This window comes from Hemicordylus capensis, chromosome 6, assembly GCF_027244095.1.
Source record: "Hemicordylus capensis ecotype Gifberg chromosome 6, rHemCap1.1.pri, whole genome shotgun sequence".
Lineage (NCBI taxonomy): Eukaryota > Metazoa > Chordata > Lepidosauria > Squamata > Cordylidae > Hemicordylus > Hemicordylus capensis.
In genome coordinates, this window is record NC_069662.1 from 169827145 (window position 1) to 169845419 (window position 18275).

General features: G+C 52.6%; 1 long non-coding RNA gene across 1 annotated transcript; it reads left to right on the top strand.

Moving 5' to 3' along the window:
- Positions 1–409: 409 nt before the first annotated feature.
- On the top strand, positions 410–8547 carry LOC128329140 (uncharacterized). The gene is made up of 4 exons (XR_008309533.1): positions 410–570; positions 3370–3453; positions 4624–4713; positions 6386–8547. It is a non-coding gene; the product is annotated as an uncharacterized LOC128329140 (long non-coding RNA).
- Positions 8548–18275: the final 9728 nt, after the last annotated feature.

Sequence of the window (18275 nt, forward strand, 5' to 3'; positions counted from 1 at the left end):
CAAATCCTAGCCCCCTGGACAGCTGATGTTATGCTATGGTGAGATATATACACTTTTTGTTGTCTAGATACATTGGCCTCACAGCCTCTGAAAATGCAGTTTTGCGTGCCTTAAATGTATTTATGGACTGACTGGTGAACATAGGAACATAGGAAGCTGCCATATACTGAGTCAGACCCTTGGTCCATCTCGCTCAGTATTGTCACTACACAGACTGGCAGCGGCTTCTCCAGGGTTGCAGGCAGGAATCTCTCTCAGCCCCATCTTGGAGATGCCAGAGAAGGAAAGCTTTGCCTTATGCTAACAGGTCCGCTTTGCAACTGCTTTGCCTTACGCTAACAGGTCCGCTTACAGCTCCCCTCCCTGGGTCCAGCTAAATACTGGAAAGAGAGTCAAGGTCCAAGGCCAGAGGGAGCGAGTGTGAGGCAGCGTTGGTGTCCTGCCTTCCCCTGCCTGCTGGCTTCGCATTCCGAGAACAGAGTCAACCCGGCAACCATGAAGAAGCTCTGGCTACTCCTGGTGGCTCTCCTGGCTTGTGTGGGGACTACGGTTGCTACTGTCGATGGAAAGGTGAGGTCTACAGTCTTGAAGACGGCATTAGGCGAAGGGGGAGGAGGACAGAGGAGGAAGGTGGGCGGTCCAAGCAGCCAAGTCCATCTCCAGTGGGGCCCTGGGCTCACCAGGCGGCAGGCAGGAGGAAACCAGTTCCAGACTCGAGGAGTGCCTTAGATTGCTCTCAGGGTCCCCAGCCGGGGGTCCCCAGAAGGGACTACATCTCCTCTGGACTTTGGCCATTGTGGCTGGGGATGACACCTAGGGACACGATGTTGGGGAACTCTGTTATATAAATAACCCATTGAGCACAACCCACCCTAGTAGATGCCCCCTTTGGAGAGCGTCATCTTTATAGGACGGAGAAGAGGCTTCTGTGTTTGATGAAGCAGGTGGTTACCTCTGATCAGTACCTGATCAGTTCCTCCCACCTTTTCACCTCTGAGGTGATGCAGCACTTCTGATTTTTGCATAGCTCTGCAGCCTCCTTAAGGCTGGAAAATTTCCTCTGGCCACCTGTGAGGGTGGAAAGGTGTTCCGTGAATTTCTCGCAACTCACCTTTTGAAAGGGCTGGAAGATGTGCCTGGAATGTCTTCCTTGCTACATGTTCTGGTGGCAGGGAGTACCTGTGGCTTGGCCAAGGCACTGAAGCAGGGTGGTGGTGGTGGTGGCCCTGGCAGATAATCATGGGGCAAAAGGAGCTTCCTGACCAGCTCCTCTCACCAAAGCCCTGAGAAATGGAGCTGTTCTCTGAAGCAACTGGGAGGTAGGAGGTCAGCAAACGGTGCTTAATTTCTAGCCAGAGGAGTTCTGGGGCTCCACACCAGCCCGGAAACCTTGCAGCCCCATCCTGACGGTGCAATGGCATGGGTTGCAGCCTGCCAGTGATGAGAGAAAAGCAGTCTTCATGCACTGGAGGTACTTCCTTTGCTGTTGACTGAAGACATCTTTGTCCATTAATGGTGTTAGATTTCATCTGTTCATGGGGCAATTACATTTGCATGAATTTGCACATGGCTAGAAACAATTTTTCTGAAGCATAGAACATACTGCCTTTAAGTTTAGATGATGCACAGAGGCGTTGCGGCCAGTATTGTCTTATGAAGAGGCATTCCATCCTATTTGAGAGAGAAGGGGGAAGACCTCTTCATTCCTATCTAAAAGGCATATTTTTACTCCATTAAGCATTTTTTTAAAATTGATCAATACCATGTTGCAGACCCACTTTGGGTGTCCCAGGGTTGTCTCAGCAGTTACGTTCTGGGGCTGTGACCTCTAAGTCTTACGTCCCAATGAGGAGATGCATGAGATCTAAATATTGTGACCCACTTAGTATATCTGGACACCACCACCCCCAACACACACACACACTCTCTCTCTCTCTCCCTCTCCAACTCAGGGGATTTTCAGGTACGGGGTCATGCGTTGCCATGATGTTTACCTGATCCTGTTGCTTCTGGTGGGGCTTACACAATGAGTGCACATTTCGTCAGAGGCTCTGGAACGTCTGCCAGTAATAGGAAAAAGAAGGGGTGGGGCTGAGGTGTGTCAAACACCCTTTCCCCACACATGGAAAGGCTTCCCACATTGAATGGGTTCTCATTTTTTGCTCCACGGATGCAAATCTAGCTATGCCGTCTGCTTCTGAAGGGCCCATCCCCTAAACCAGGGGTTCTCGGCCTTGGATTCCCCGCTGTTGCTGGACTACAACTCCCATCACCCCCAGTTACAATGGCCTTGGGAGCCCAGCTCAGGCTTAGAATGGGCTTAGACAAATTCATGGAGGACAGGTCTATCAATGGTTACTAGTCTGGTGGCTATAGGCCACCTCCAGCCTCAGAGGCACGATGCCTCTTGATACCAGTTGCATGGGAGCAACAACAGGAGAAGGGGCATGCACATACCTCTTGCCTGTGGGTTCCCCACTGTATGAAACAGGATGCTGGACTAGATAGGCCCTGGGCCTGATCCAGCAGGGTTGTTTTTATATTCTTAAATCAAAACACAACAGGATGTATCCAATGTTAATCCTGCTTAGAGCAGACCCACTGAAATAACGGAAAGTTAGTCATGACAAAGGCTGTAATCCTATAGTTGTGGCATAGTCAAATGAACAGCAAGTTGTATTTATGGTGAAGCAACCATATGTGGAGGAGAACAATTCCTTTTACCCCAATTAATCCACTCCCCACTTTCCTCTATGTCTATGCTTTTCCTGAAGCACTGAAAGCAATTGAGTGTGTGTGTGTGTGTGTGTGTGTGTGTGTGTGTATTTTACAGGAGTGACTCAGAAGGATTCCCCAAAACCCAAGCTGTTACTCAGTAAGAAAGCTTCCAGTTTATATACAAATCAAAAGGATATATTTGTATATACTCATACAAATCAGAAAATAAAGAAGATTCTAACTGCCCCATAAGCCAATGTGGTGTAGTGATTTGGTTGTTGGATGGGGACCAAGAGACCCAGGTTGAAGCCCTCACTCAGTCAGATCACTGGGTGATCTCTTCCACTTACTATTTCTCAACCTAGCTTGCCTCAAAGCTTGTCGTGGGATACTGTACTTGGAGTCATCCGCTCCTGTGAGGCAGTCTCTCTCTCTCTCTCTCTCTCTCTCTCTCTCTCTCTCTCTCTCACACACACACACACACACACACACACACACACACACACACACACACTCCCAAGCCCCTACAGAGTCCCCCATCTGTGAACAGATTGAGGCTCCAGTTCAGTCAGAGGAAGCAGGGGGTTGTTAATAGAGGGATCCTCTGCAAGGAAGATGCCTCCTTGATTTTCTCCATCTCTTCTTACACAGAACCTTCAAGATTTGGATGCAGCATCCCGTTATTGGCCCTGCTTTAAAAATTACTACGGATGCCATTCTGTCATTGGTCATTTGGTAAGCGGAGGGTGACTCAAGGGAGTAACTTACGTTTAGTTCATACCAGCAACAGATAAAATGCTAAAGTTGTTTCTGGACTGTGCCACTCAGCCTGCAAGGCGGGGGGGGGGGGGCTCCTGCCATCCAATCTTCTGTCACGCCAACAAACACACACACACCTAAGATAGACAACTCGCTTGTCATAGCAGTTAGGCTTGTAAGTAGCTGCCTTGTACAGAGCCAGGCGGCCATAGTCCCATCACTGATGAGTAATGGGTCGCTGGGGTTCCAGACACAAGCCTTTCTTCACCGGGGCGTTTTCCAGACTACACGCTGCCACAGACCCACAACGTGTCCCCTACTACGTGCCCCCCCATTGCCAGTGTTTTGACATCGCACTCGCTGTGCTGTCAGCAGCTGCAGAGGCAGCTGGTTCTAATGGAAGGGGGGCAGGGGGGAGGCACAAAACCAGGCACTGCTGCTGCCTCTGGTCCCCAGCGCCTCCTCTCTGCCCCATCCTGCCCTGCCCATGCTGCCTGCAGGCCGGCTATTTGTCAGGTAGAGCTGTGCCCCATAGGCAGCCCTAATTAATGCTGGGCGGGGAAGGGTGGGGGAGAGAGGAGGAGCAGCTGGATCTGCCCGGAATTGCTGTTAAACCAGCCGAAGGGCCCAGACAGCCTTGCCTTCCTCCAGAAGTGGGGGAGAGTTTTTCTGGTCTGCCTCTGCTCCTGGGGGTGATGAGGATTTGAGGGAAAGGTGCAGGGCCCCCCCACCTGGGGATGGCAGGTTCCTAGGTCTCCGGTGGGGGTGGGGGTGGCTCTGGCAGCTGTCCTGGCACTGCTGTTTCCATGACCCACCATCAGGGGGCAGCATCTGGGCTGGGGAACCCAGACACCACTCCCATCCCAACTGGGGATCCAGTGAGCTGGAGCGACGTCTGTCTACTGTCAACGTGTCCAGAGACACCAAAGGGAAGAGGCAGGTGGTTCACTGGAGCCTCATCTCTGTTCTGCCGATCTGTCTCCAGTCTTGGGACTCGGCAGGACGACATGCTTAACGGGCATTTCTGCCACTGAGCTTGCATTTCCAAAGTCCGTCGGTGTCCCTAGTCCAGCTCCTTGGCCTCTGGGGGCCAGGCCAGGCGACTGCATGATGCTGTGCCTCCCTCTCCCGTCCCTCTTCCTGCAGGTCCCTCAGAAGGATGTTGAACTGATTCCAGAGCAGCTGCCCCAGCCGACCTTGTGGTCCATCTTGAAGGTCCCAAGGCTGGAACAGGAGGTATGCCTGGGAATGAGGGGGCTGAACTTCACAGGGATTGGGGTGGGTGGGGGAGGGACCCCGTCTCTGGAAGGGCACAGGCCCCACCATGGATTAGTTCAAGGGGTCTCAAGCTGGGGTTCCTAGAGGCTGCTGGAGGACCACTGCCACCCTCCCAAGCCCTCGGCCACCATGGAGCCCTGCAAGCCGGGACTAGGGAGGCGGGAAGGTGGTGCCCTGGAGGGAGAAACCTGTCCTTGGAGGCCCCTTTGCACTTGACATGGCTTGACCGATGGGCATCTCTTCCGATGGATTCGGTTCCCCTCCATAGGCTTCCTTGTTGCTCCTGCCTCCTACGCCCAGTCGGGCCAACCAAAGAGAGTTTTGCCCAGCTTGCCAATGCCTGCCTGCCTATGGGTGAAACGGACCCTCCACTCCCCGCTAGTGGGGGTGAGTGCAAGTTATTCCAGGTTCAGGTGACCAGTAGAAGCAGGAGGGAGCTACGGGGTGGGGGGCAGCCTCAAAGCCCCCCCCCCCTTTGCTGCTTGGGGATGTGGTCACACAAATGCATAGTTGGGGCAAATCAGGAGTGGCCTCATGAGACTTATCCACAGCCCTGTGCAGACAGTCAAGCCGGGTGGGGAGGAGGGTGTGTGTGTGTGTGTGTGTGTGTGTGTGTGTGTGTGTGTGTGTGTGTGTGTGTGTTTAATGTGGCAGATTGTGTCTCCCTCATGCCCCCCCCTCAAGCAAGGGCTGCGTCCTTCCATCTTTTGTACGCCCCCTGGTTGTCCTACAGCAGAGTGCAAATATTGACGGAAGCCACTCACAGGGAAATCATTAGCCTTGTTCCCCCCCAGGCCTTGCTGCCCCCAGAGCCTGGGTGGGAACGACACGGCTCACCATGTTTTTTTATCAAGAGCGGGAGTGAGCCAGTTCCTGGGTCTCTCCGACTTGTACGAAGCCAGCAGCTCTCTCGAGAAGGACAAGGGCACCCCAGGGAGCCCCCTTGTCTGGCCAGAAGAGGAGCTGCCTTGATAGGAACCCAGGCGGCTGCCCTGTGCTGCTGCCGCCGCCACCTCAGAGCCCGGTCCCTCTCGCTCAGTCCCACCTGCACTGACCGGCAGCAGCCCCTCCAGGGTTCTTCCAGGCAGAGGGGTCTCTCCCAGCCCTGCCTGGAGATGCAGCCAGGGAGGGGCCAAGGACTTGCTCTGCCCCTCAGCGGTGCCCCCCCTCCCCAAAGTCGCCTGTCTGAGCTGCTGTGAAATCGCTTGGGGGTGCTCGTTGTGTGGACATTTGTAAATACACACACAGAGACAGAGAGGGACAGAGGACATTGCCCCATACCGAGTCAGACCCTTGTGGCCCACCTAGCTCAGTGCTGTCCACCACTGACTGGCAGCAGCTCTCCAAGGTTCCCGGCAAAAGTCATTCCCAGCCCTACCTGGAGATGCTGCCTGTGTGTGTGTGTGTGTGTGTGTGTGTGAACCTGGGGCCTCCTGCATGCAAAGCAGGTGCTCCTCCACTGAGCTGTGGCCCCTCCCCCTCCGGGGCATCTCTTCCGGAAGACAGCACTCGCATGTAGTCACCCATCCAAATGCAAACCAGGGCAGACCCTGCTGGGCAAAGGGGGCAGTTCATACTGGCAAGACCCAGCGGGCCCCTCGCCGTCTCACGCCTCTCTCTGCTCCTGCAGGCTCCTGTGTCGAGTGCCAGGTCCAAGAGGAGTGTGAAGGCGGCCCCAGCACTGGGGAGGCGCAGGAAGCCCTGGGAGCGGCGTGTCTGCAGGGGCTGCTATTCGGGGCTGATGATTTTAGGGCCCCCTCCCCAAGGAGGCCAAAACGAGAGCCTGGTGCTGAGTTACTCGGACTCCAGCGAGAATTCCAGCGAAGGAAACTAGTCTCCTCCTCCTCCTGCAGGGCCACCCCCAGACCAGAGTCTGAAGAAGCCCAAACCTCCGACGGACCTTCTGATGGAAACGCAAGACACCGAAACGCAAGCCCCATGCAAAGTGGGGGTGGGGGGAGTCCAGCTCCAGAAGCAAATGGGGCAAGCAGGAGGTGGGGCTGGCTCTCCCACCCCAGCCATCGCCTGTCCTCCTGCAGCTCTTCCCCCCAAGCGCTTTTGGCCAGTCAAAAGGGCAAAGGGGCCTCCTCTTCTTCGGTCCTGCGTCCAGGGTCGGCCCATCCACTAGGCAGAGCTAGGCAGTTGTCTTGGGCACCCAGGTTGGGGGTTTTTTTGGGGGGGTGTGTGCTTGCATGCCTCCCTCTCCCTCCAAGCAACCACTGACATGTCTGACTTGCTGGGAGTGCCCATTCCCTCCCCTCCCCAGAGAGCGAGTGGGGCAGAGGCGCCCAAGCAGGGGCAAACAAGTGAGCAAAGCCAAGCTTGCCTCCCTTTGCTCTCTCCTGCCCCGAGCTCTCCCCAGTTAAAACGGGGGCCCCGCACTGCTTGGCTGGGGGTCCAGCTTTGCCTGGGCCACCTCTAAGCCTCGGACTGGCCCTGCCTGCCTTCCTCCCTTGCACACCCCTTTGGCTCAGCCCGGACTCCGCCCCCCCCAGCCCCGCCAGCCCCCTGCACCTTTCATATGATCACGGCAGGCCGAGGTGTCAGCAGTCAGATCAGCCACCGTCGGCTCTCGCATCACTCGCCCGCCTCCTGAGCCAGAGCGACTCCCCCTCCAGGAGCCTTGGCCTTTCCAGCTGTGGCGGGAGGACAACTCTCGCCATCCCAGGATTGCTCACTGAAGTCCAACAACAGCTGGAGAGCCAAGGTGGCCCACCCCTGCCCTACCGCCTGTTCATCGGCAGCAGAACGAAGGCCCGGAGGCTGCTCCCGGGTGGTGTGCAGCCAACACGCCTAGGCTGGGCACGGAGCCTGCAGCTGCCACACCTCACCCCCCATTCATGCCTTCATCCTGCCCAAGGCAAGATCAGCCGGGGCGCCTGCCTCCCTCCCTCCCCAGGCAGGCAAGTTGCCCCAGCAGCCAGGAGCGGTGTGGCCGTGCTTTTGGCACTGCAGCCGCCTGCAAGCCACAGCCCAACCTCCCCTTGCAACGATTACTTTGGACCGTGCACGGCCGTTGGCCAGCCTTACAGGATGTCACCTGTTTTGTCCCCAGCCCCAGTGGGAAAGGCCAGGTCCTCAGCCTTGATTGTCTGCCCAGCCAGAGCTGGCATTTGGGGACCGAAATGCCCCAGATGTCTTCTGAACGTATTCAGAGGGCTGCCAGCAAGGAGCAGAGGCTTCCAGTGACAGTGTGGAGGGACTCCTTCATGGCAAAGCCAAGGAATTCCCTTTCATTCTCTCCGAGTGAGTCGCAGCTCGTCCCAGCGGGGGCTGCCGCCCAAGGAGGCCCAGCTGCCTCTGCTTCCCGGCCGCAGCTGGGGTTGCTTGCTCCTCTCCGTCCTGCCCTGCTTGAGAGCCCCGCTGCCTGAAGGTTGGCAGTGAATCCCGCCATGCTACCGGGCAAGTGGCCGGCCTGCAGGCAGTGCAGAAGGAAAAGGAACCCGCAATCCGGGCGGCAGCGGCGGCTGCTGGGAGGCAGAGGCAGCTGTGCCTCCTTGGACGCCTCCTGGCTTGCGCTGCTGCTCAGAGCATTAGCCACACAGGCCCGAAACCTTTCTCATCGAACCACAGAAGGCTGGTCTGCATCATCTAGATTTTAAATTGTTTGAATTGTGTTAGTGTTTTAATTATTGTGTTTTAAATTGTAAGCTGCCTGCAGATTTGTACATGGGGTGGTAGAGAGATGTGCCAAATGAATGAGCAAATAAATAATACTTATTATATGTTGCCAACAATCACACATCAGCATCAGGACTGATGGTTCGAATAATAATAAAAAAATCAAATGGACATGTGATATTTTATTCCTAAATATAAAAGAACTTTACAAGCATTTGGCAGCTGAGAAGAAATGCTTCCATCTCAAACAAGCAAGCAAACCCAAACATTCTCTCTTTAGTCATTTAATATCATAATGCCCTTATACAAACCGATGGTGCGGCCACATTTGGAGTACTGCATACAGGTCTGGTCACTGTACCTTAAGAAGGAGATCACAGAATTGGACAAGGTGCAGAAGAGGGCAAGCAAGATGATCAGGGGCCTGGAGCAACTGTTGGAGATGGCATTCCAGTGCATCGACCTTTTGCACCAACTATCCTGAGGACCACTAGGAGCATTAGGAGGAGATGTAGTGAGTGAGGGTCTCCTGACCTGCCCCTGCTTGCCTCTGCTCTATGACCCCTGCCTTGACTCCTTTTCAGGTATGTCCTGTAGGGAGTCAGTCCTCTTCCTCACCTCCTAGAGAGACGATGGAAACAACTCTCATAGGATAGGTCTTTCCTATCCCTAATGTACTTCACCAATAAACTAGTTAAGTAGACTTAAGGAGACTTAATAGACTTAAGGAGAAAAAGTGTGATTTTGCCCCAAGTTTGGCAAACAAATTCAAACTGTTCGTATTAACAGGAAAATATTGGAAAATGAATTCTGGGCCAAAAACTTTGAAACATGAGTACAATTGGTTTTTTTAAATAGAAAATGGGGGCAGGGAGCACCTATTCAAGAGCAGGATATTTCAGGAAGTTCTTCTGCAGCCTGGAACAGTCTCTGTGCATGCACAGAGAACCCTGGGCTGACAACACGTTGTTATCCCACCATCTCTCTCACACACACCTTTTTCAATGACCGTTATCAGAAGTGACTCCCTCATAAACATGCCTGCAGAAGTGGTAGGAGAGCATTTGCGTAGCAAAAGACCAATGCAGCCCACAGATCTTGAGGTAGTCAGTGAATGTGTGAATCTCCACCATCTTCTCCATAAGTCATGATGACAGCAAACGGCAGCATTCCAGGGGCTGCCTTTCCTTGTGGTGAGCTGAGGCGGTCACCTCAAGTGGCAACAAATTGGAGCACCAGTAGGGTGACCAATGCTCCCTACCTCCTCTGCTGCCCATCACCCTGGGAATAGCTCTTCACCAAGTGGCAGCAAAGAGGCACTCGGAGATGGTCCTCCTCTTGCTTCTTCACTGGGCGCCACGGCTGATGCCACCTGACTCAGCATGGAACCTGCTCTGCTACCGCCATCGCACACCACTGGGCTAGTTGTGAGAAGGGGAGAAAATTTAGAAAAAGTAAATGCTTTCCAAGGCCAGGTGGGTGGCGAGGGGGTCCTCCGTTGCTCTTTTCCAAATCCACCCTTCCCGCTTCCATGGCTAGGGATTACGATACGATACGATACAATTAATATTTATATATCACTTTTCCAAAAAGTTCCCACAGTGGTTTACATAGATATAAATAAAGAAACAAACAACACCCTTCCCTTTGCCCTACAGCGGAGTGACCACTTTGTGCCAAACAGGAAAATCCCAGGGATGGATTTGGCCCTGAGCAGCAGGCCCATCAAGACCTGGCTCCCCGGTCGCCCCTGAGCTTGTCCCCAGGCGGGAACATTTGCTAATGTTTAACATCTCTGTGTTGACTCCCAGATTCCTTTCCTTTCTTCCTGACCGTACATAACACGGCAGGAGGCGGCGCATTTAAGAGCAGAGACCCCCAAGACGCTCTCCAGTCCTGGCAGGAACCTTGGAGATGGGACCCCGCCTGCTCTGGGGCTTGGCTGCCCTCTGCGCTCTGGTGGCTTCCACTGATTTGGCATCTGGGGCAGATCTCCAAGATGATGCTTGGGAGGCAGAGGTCAGTAAAATGTGGGGTGAAGGGGCTGTTCTCTGGGGGGCTCTTTAGAACCTTTTCCTCACTCATCGCTTCTGAATATGCTCTGATGAAATGAACTTTGATCCACCCAGCAGTTTTTCTGCTTTAAGGTGTGAGTGTCATTTGGGATCAATGGATTTTGTGAGTGGGGAACTATAGCATTTTGGTGGTAAGATTTTTGTAGAGCAAGAAAGGTAATTATCGTCAAGGGTTTTAAACATGTTGTTAAGCTCATAAGAAACTATATAGGTGGAGATGTGGGAACTGTGACACACCATGATTATTGTCTCTTGTATACAAACATCTTACAAAAATATTTACATACAACACAGAGATAAATATGAGATAAAAGAAGCATCATACCAGAGAGAAAATGATGGCAATACACCATGACCATAGATATGAGTGCAGAGGAATGTGCAACAGAATGTCATATGGTTCTATTTTACAAGGAAAACAAGATAAATGCGTACATTGTCTGGTGAAATGTTATTCCAAAATTCACAACAAAAAAATCTCAGTTTTTCTGTGAATTTGTCTGCTTGAGACACCCCAGTTCTTAACAGATATTTATGTATCAAATTATTTCTGGTTTTTTAAGTGATGGGGGATGTGTTTTGGAATTGCACGCTGATAATCTGCAATGCAGGAGGAGGAGAGGAAGTGGATGTGCTGAACTGAGAATATCGCCCTCACGCCATGGAAATGGTTCCCTGAGTCTTGTTTCCTGTTTGCCGGACTAGGATGTACTCTATTTAAAAAAACAACCAAAAAAAACAACAACCAACCCTTTAGATTTGGAGGAGAACTTCTAGACCCCACAATGATGCCAAAGACCTAATTAGGGAGCCCTAACTTCACGCCTGAAACTTACAGGGCCACCCTGGCAAAAGGGACGTGGGACTCTGGCAGCTGTACAGCACGGCCCAGTCTCTGAGACGGCAGAAGAACAGGACCAGGAGTTGCCGAACCGGCAGCCTTTCTGCCCTGAGCAGAGGAACCATGGGGAACGTGGTGAGGGTCCTGACAGCTGGACGACATCGAAACATGGGAGAGGAAGGCCTGGGGACACCTGCAGTGGAAGGGGTGTGTGGATTCAGATGCAGCAGCACCTCCCAGGCCCAATGCTCGGCTGGCAGAAGAACTATAGTGCATGGACACACATCAGTGCGCAAGCCCCTGGTGTGGAGATCTGGGGGCTCCCAAGCAAAGCAAACCCAAACTCTTCTCCAGCAGCTGTGGGTGGGGAGGAGGATGGAAGAGGCCTGAGGCCTGAGCCTCTGCTGCTGACCCTAGGAAAGAGCCCCAGGCAGTGCTGGGACAAGCTGGGCATTCCCCTGGGCGCTTTCCAGATTAGACCCTGCAACGGGGTCACGGCGTATCTCCCAAGTGTGCTTCCACACTTCCTGTGTTGTGACACCTCAGTCCCTACAGAGACAGCAGGGTTCCGTTCAGATTTCCAGTGTCTTGTTTCGAATCACTGCAATGTACTGCTATAACATTCTATATCCAGTGTACAAAAGTTGCTATTTTTTCAGGTTGTTAGTTTTTGCAAGACTGCTCCCCCTGCTGAGAGCTTTGCTATTTACGTTTTTAATGCGATTTGCCTGGATGGAAGCATTTTGCTGCTGTTGAGCAGCTAATCTGGAAAGAGGCCTGGCCACTTCACTTGGGCTTCCTGAGGGTTTTCTCTGTTTCCCCAGATGCTCTGGGAAGTATCTTGCTTTGCTAAGGTTATCACCTCCTTTTAAAAAAAACCTGTTGGAGGGGGAGGGGTGGCCAGATTCCATACAGCTCCCCCTAACCTCCCCCCCCCGGACATACTGCTAACACATCAGCACTGTGGGAACTGTCAGGCTAGTGGTGGTGCCCAGTAACCGTTCTCTTCATTACCTGGTCCTGCAACGTTGACCAGCTTTAACTCAGAGTCATTGGAAGCCAAACACAAGCAGCAAATCCGCAGAGCCTCTGGGAGTCTGGCCGGCTGACGCCATGCAGGGCTTTGATTCCCTCCTCCCTCCACTCCGAACCAGCTCAGCTCAGCTCAGAGGGGGCTCCGAGGTCTGGCCATATCTGTGCCCCAGTGAAAAAGTGACCCTGTTGTGCTGCTTTTGCACCCCCCAGAGCGCTGCACAAGGCTGGAGTGAGGAGAACATCCACCGCCGCGAAAGAGCTGCCCACTCCAGCGCCAGGGACCCTTGCCTCGGATGCTGTGGGCCTCAGTTTCCCAGCCACACAGGAAGCGGAGAGGTAAGAGATGGAGCCTGCTCCAAAACGCCACCCTTTCAAACCCCATTTTGGAGACAGACAACAGGACCACCTCTGCCCACTTGAGCCCCCTTTCATGTTCCTTTCATGAATGACCTGCTTCCGGTGACCTCCACTGTCAGCCCCCCACCTTAACGTTTTGCATCCATTGTCCCATTTTTAGTTTAAATTCTCCTTCATCCCTTCTCCAGACAGCTAAGTACAGGACAAGGAAATTAGTGTGTGTCTTTCACACTCTCTTTCTCATAGTATCTCCTGTGTGTAAACTGAAATTTCGCCGCATTTCTTATGCAAACAGTCCAAGCAACGATGATGAAAGCCTTACAAGGCTGCTGGAAAGCTAAATACATGCACGCATCCACTCCTGCGATGCTGCCATGGGTCCTGAAAACCTCATCTCTCCCTTCCTGCACAGAACCAACCCTCTAAAGGGGACTCAGGGTCCCTGGGCAACATGCCCACCCCTCAACCTCCGCAGCGAAATCACACAGTGTATCGTCCTGGCGCTTTCACGCCGATGGGGAAGATGCGGCACTCCAACAGGCCGGCAGGAGGAGGGCAGGTGAGTCGTGGTCTGGGCGCCCTGGAGACAGGATGCCCTCGTCCTGCGACTGTGGGATCTCCTTGCGTGGGGGCTTTGAGGAAGCCATCTGGGCTGGGCATCTGGCAGAAACGCTTGGAGGGGTGGGATGAGGTTCTGTGCTTTGTAAAATCAATGCACAATTAGACAAGAGGGAGAGTGTCCCTAGAGAAGCAGGATGAAAGCTGGTGACTTTTCTGTCCCACACCTCCCTACCTGCCGCCTCTGCCCTCTGGCCAGCCTGGGGGCTGGGTGTGGCTGTTGCCGGCCCCCTTCCCTTTGTATGTCCCCCCTTCCCTTCCAGGACAGTGCATTTCAAATTGCCGCTGCTGCAGCCATTTTGGGCAGCGTTCTGCTGCCTCCGTTTGCCCCACTTCCCCGAGGGGTGGGAAGTCCCACTGGGGGCCCACAGCGTACCTTGGGGTCATCTGGCTGCCTTTAGAAGGTGAGTCACTGCAGACAGTCAGGTGTCAAAGTGAGAGCATTTGGTTTATTGACACAAATATACAGGTTGAGCCTCGGATGCAGGTAGAAGGTGTCAGGTGTAGTTTACTTTATTTACGGTCAATGACCAAACAAAACGGCTCCTGAACAATAATAAATACACATTTACAAGAGTAGAACCAAGTAAAATAAATTGAAATCCAGTTTGCGAGCATCTTATTTTGCACGCTGCAGCACAAAAACATGCAGTTCTGTAAGTAATCTCCTCTTGGTGATCCGCTAGAAGGAAAGCAACATAATGGTCATCAGAAAGCCCCAAACATTTTTTCAGATAAGGCTCAATCCAAATAAGGCGAATTGATTCATAAAAGGAACTGTGAAGCAAGACATGAGCTGAGAGGTGGAATCCTGCCTGCCTCATGGGAGGTGCTGCAGTTTCCTGCTCTGGCTGCTCCGTTTCAGGCTTCCCCCCAGAAACCCCTCCAGAGTGGCTCTCCCGCCAGCGAGCAGCCTGGACGTTTTCATGCTGGCTGCACACACAGGCACCTTGTAGGGGAGGCGGCAGGGATTGAGGTCATCCCACACCTTTCTCTGAGTCTCTGCCAGGAGGCGGGGGAATGGGTGTCCGTGCCACATTTGGGAATGGCAGCCCTTTACAGGATGGGGCCACAGTCAGCAACCACGCCTCATCCAAGTCTCTTCACCCTTTAGTCAGCAATTACACTTGCAAAAGAATCGCACGGAGGCTTTACACACAGGGCTTTTACTTCAAATCTCCTCCAGAATGGAGTAGGCCAGTCCACATATTAGCTGCATGTACCATGAAGTCCCTGAGGGCTATCAGGGACCAGTTCAGACAGGACTCTGTCCCCCCCCCACCCCCCAATCAAGGCTGTGCATACTGGCTTAGCCCGAATTATGTCTGGCTTTTAAAAAATCCTCTCTTTCCAGTGGCTTTAAAAAACACACACCAAAAAACCCCCGAAACTTCTGTTATGCCCCAGCACTTCTCCCTTGATGTGTGTAGTGGCCATTGCCAGTAATTTGGCGTTTCCCAAAACTCAATGAAGGGGAGTTTGACAGCTGTGTTTGGTATGGTCTGCTCTGAGTATTTGCTTAGTATTTGCTTAGTATTTGCATTTGCAAGCGCTGGGGTGGGGAAGGTTTTTAGCAGGTTGGTTAAATTCTGTGGAGGGAGTCCAGATTATCCAGAAGGGGAGGGGGAGGGATAAATTCCTGAGTTGAATGCAAGCACAGCCTGCAAGATGTGGGTCTTAACATAGGCTTTAGATATGCAGAATGGAGGCTACAGCTTGATGTAACCTGAGACCTTTTTGTCTGAGCTGATTCACCTGCATTTTTCTTCATGACAGAGAAAGCAATGATTTCTACTCTGAACTTCCCTGCCTCTTAGATGGTCTGGGGTGTGTGAGCGGGGCGGGGGGGCATGAGATGATGAAGGCATTCACTCACAAAGGCAAGTTCATTATAAAAGTCAGCAAAGGTTTGGGAGTGATCTGCTGTTTGAGCCACCTGCTTGGCAACTCCTCATCCCAGTCTCCCGATCTTAGCTGTCAAACTAACAACAAAAAAGCTCTCTCACTGCTGCTGCCTCTCTGATGTGATTTGTGATTGGTTGGAGGAAAAACCCGGAGCAAGCCAGTGGGAATGCACAGGGAAAAGATCTGCCAGGGATTGTGGAGAGGAGCCGAGCCTATGTGCATTTAATCCCCCCGAATTAAACATTTTCACTCTTCAGATACCACACGGCATAAAGCCATGAGTGAATAACTCCCAGACGGGATGGGAGAGTCATTGGGGGTTCCAACACCACTTCCAGCAAACTGGAAACCAACGTCTAAAACTAGCTCAGGAAAATGTACATTTTTTTCACATGCACCCTGTTCTTGTCACAGCCGGCAACATTCCACAGCCACAAACAGGCTCTGAGAGGTTAAATGAAAAAGCTGCAAACATTTCTTGTAATTTTAGAAAAAGTATAGCTCCTACTGGACCAAAATATGTTAGGAGCAGCACCAATTAAAAACAAACACAGAAGGCCAATTCTGTGCCCACCAGTTTGTACGAGCCTCGTGTTCCTCCAGCACCGAAACAGCGCCCCCATCCTGAAACTGACCACATTGCCGCTCTCTTCTCTTTTAGGCTGGATCCTTTTCCAGGACAGAGTGGACCAGCCGCCAAGAAGCCACCACCACCCATGACCACTGCCGAGGCTGTTGTGAGACAAATACGTCAGCTGGTGGCAAACCCCCAGGAAGGAGGGAGGAGGGGAAAGGATCCCAAGCCTGGGAGGTAAGGATGCTCAGGTGCCAGGCTGCAAGGCTGGCCTCTTGGTTACCTCTTCACACACTTTAGCCACCCTCTGCTTAGAAGATGCCTAGAGGGGTGCTGCTCCTCACCCCCTTATTTTCCAGAGCTTGCTTATGGGTATGCAGCTCCCATTTGTTTCAATGGGGCATATGCAGGAGGGTTTTGTGGTGGACCGGGCCTGTTGGTTCGATCCAGCCACCTCCTCTACTCTGTCAACTTAATGGTTCCCTCTTTGCTCCTATATCTCTGGTCCTCCTTGTCCACTACTGCTTACTATACTACTACTAGGGATGTGTGAACGGTTCGAGGGGGGTTCTGTTCTATGTCGAACTGGTTTAGTTTGACGGTTCCAGAGTAGAACCGAACTTCCCCACTTGCGAATGCGCAAACTCATATCCCAACTGCACAAGTGACACACTCACTCCCTTGGGGGTGACAACGGAACCCAACAGAAGCCCCCTGAAAAGCACCTCCCACTAAGAAGCCTCTTAGCTTCTCCTAACCCAGAGGCCCCCAGACGTTGAGGACTACAACAGAGGGGATCTGGTCTCGTGGTAGCAAGCAGGACTTGTCCCCTTAGAGCCAGCTTAATGTAGTAGTTAGACTGAGTGTTGGACTAGGACTCAGGAAGACCCGAGTTCGAATCCCCATTCAACCATCAAACTCACTGGATGACTGTGGGCCACTCATGTTTCTCTCAGCCTAACCTACCTCACAGGGTTGTTGTGAGGATAAAAATAAGCATGTACACCATTCTGAGCTCCTTGGAGGAAGAGTGGAATATAAAAGTAAAATAATAATCATAATAAATAAATATATAAATTAGCTAAGCAAGGTCTGCCCTGGTTGCATATGAATGGGAGACTACATGTGTGAGCATTGTCAGATATTCCCCTTAGAGGATGGAGCTGCTCTGGGAAGAGCATTTAGGTTCCAAGTTCCCTCTCTGGCAGCATCTCCTAGATAGGGCTGAGAGAGATTCCTGCCTGCAACCTTGGAGAAGCCGCTGCCAGTCTGTGTAGAGTAGACAATACTGAGCTAGGTAGACCAAGGGTCTGACTCGGTAGAAGGCAGCTTCCTATGTTCCTATCATTTGGGTCCCCAGATGTTGCTGGACTACAACTCCCATCATCAATCACAATGGCCATTGTGGCTGGGGATGATGGGAGCTGTAGTCTAACAGCATCTGCTGACCCAAGTGTGAGGCCCCCTATCCTCACCTATCCTATGTCCCTCACACAAGGCAGTCCCAGCAAGGGGCCCCGGAGACCCGTGTTGGACAGCAAGGTGGTCCCCAACAAACAGCCTTCTTGGACAAAAGGAAATGAGTGGTGTCCCCACAAAGAGGTGCCATTTGGCCACCCTAAGATCACAAGGGCTGATGAACAAGGAAGGAGCTACTATTATCACATGTAGGAAACAGCATCATGGCAAGCCATTTGAGACAGGCGCAGAGGAGAACCGCCCTCCTCTGAAGGATGAGGTTACCAGGCCAAGATTGGTTGGTTGTGCTGCCAAGTTGGTGTCAGCTCCTGGCGTCCACAGAGCCCTGTGGTTGTCTTTGGTGGAATCCAGGAGGGGTTGGCCATGGCCTCCTCCCGTGCAGGATGAGATGTTGATGCCTTTCAGCCTCTTCCTATATCGCTGCTGCCCGATAGAGGAGTTTCCCATATTCTGGGAAACACATCAGTGGGGATTCAAACCAGCAGCCTCCTGCTCTCTAGGCAGGTTGCTTCCCACTGTGCCACTAGGTGGCTAGACCAATAATACATCCATGATATATTTACTCGCCTTATTAAGGGGTTTTGGTTTCTCTTCTACAGAAGCAGAAGGGAAGAAACCAACGGGAGTGAAGTGAGTGGAGCTATGCCCTGGGTGGGAGCCCCCAGCCACTCACATGCCCCTCCTGCTCGTTTCCATGATGCTTCTGCAGGAGAAGCTCCTCCTCCGGGGCTGGGCCGGAGTGTGGTTTCGGATGGGGCTGCCTCTCCCTGCCTGTGTCCTCCTCACTGGAGTCCTGATCAGCGTTGGCCATCTCAAAATGCCATCTTCTTAGGGTGGTCTAAGTGAGATGTTTTCCTCAGTCCTCTTGGGAACCGGCATTTGCTGCTGCCCATCCGTTCAGATCTCTCTTGCTGCCTGAGGACATTAGAAACCTCCAGCCAGATGCACAATGCACCGTGATGAGGAGGAGAAGTCGTCACAAGCGGAAGAAGAAACTCTCTTGCTGTGAACTCTT